This window comes from Tarenaya hassleriana, unplaced genomic scaffold (assembly GCF_000463585.1).
Source record: "Tarenaya hassleriana unplaced genomic scaffold, ASM46358v1 Cleome108, whole genome shotgun sequence".
Taxonomy (NCBI): domain Eukaryota; kingdom Viridiplantae; phylum Streptophyta; class Magnoliopsida; order Brassicales; family Cleomaceae; genus Tarenaya; species Tarenaya hassleriana.
The window spans coordinates 18,824-20,237 of NW_010961071.1; positions in this window are offsets into that span (position 1 = coordinate 18,824).

Sequence of the window (1,414 nt, forward strand, 5' to 3'; positions counted from 1 at the left end):
GTTTTCAGCCTTCTGACTCGGACCTAGTCAGTATTTGACTCGGACCGAGTCAGTTCCATGCGGGTCGATGCCCAGAAAGTGTTTTGGGCTTGGCTGATGTTTTGACTCGGTTGAGTCAAAGTTTTGACTCGGACCGAGTCAATACTAAATGGGCCGAGTCAAGAGTTGACAATGGGCTTGGGCTGATTCGTTCTGACTCGACCGAGTCAGAGTTCTGACTCGGACCGAGTCAATACTCGGAAAAAGTCTCTTTTCACAAGGATTAGGGTTTCTAACTTATAAGGAGGTGTTGGACGCCGTCCTAAGGTAAGAACTCGACTTACAGAACCCTAAGACAGATCTAGAACACAAGAAAATTGTTCCTTTTGAGGTTCTAATTCTAGGGATTTGATCCAAGTCTTGAAAACCCTATTCACTTCACATATCCTAGCAGATCAATTCCAAAAGCGTTTGGAATCCTTCCCGTCGGTGTGGATACGTGTAGAGGAGCTGTACTTTCAGCTCTTGGTGATTAAAACAGGCCCTGGATCGATCGCTACTTTCAGATCTTCAGGAAAGAGGTAAGTATTCGATTCCTACGGTGATACACACGATTAAACGGGGTTTTACGGATGATTTGGTTGCGTGTGACGTTTGACTAGGTTTAGATTATTCTTCCGCTGCATGAAACCTAGTAAACCAAACCCTAGATCGATATGATCGCATGCTAGGAATCCGTAGCGTAACCCAACACACCCTTCACTGAGCTTCTCCTACTGAGTTCGTTGGACGTATGGCTGCGTCCCTTGGCCAGTTTTGCAATTTTCGCCTCTAACTCTTGGAAAGGGACGTGATATATGTCTCCTCCACACGCTGCATCAATCCAAGACCGAGTATCATCCTTCAACCCATGGATAAAGATGGATAGAAGGTAGTCTCTTTCCATTCCATGGTGAGGGCACATTCTTTGATATTCCTTGAAGCGTTCCCATGCATCATGGAGATTCTCCCCATCCTCTTGCACAAATGCATTGATCCGATTCCTCGCATGTTGAGTCTTGGTAGGGGAGTAGTATTGCATAAGGAATTGTTCTTCCATCTCACCCCATGTCGAGATAGAATTTGGCTCAAGAGTGTAGAGCCAATCTCTAGCTCTCTCCGTAAGTGAGTAGGGGAAAGTCTCAAGGAACACAACTTCAAGAGTAATCCTCGGTCCCTTCTTGATTGCCTTACAGTTAATCTTGAAGTTCGTAAGGTGAGCATTCGGGTCCTCGTTTGGTCTCCCACGGAAACTCATGTTGTTGAGCATTTGGATGCATTGCGGTAGGAGTTCAAGTTCTTCTACTGGTCCCCGATTGATGCATGATAGTAACTAAGTGTGCTTCGGTTGTGTGTACGTTCGAAGCGTTCTAGGGGCTGCTTGGGCTGGACCTCT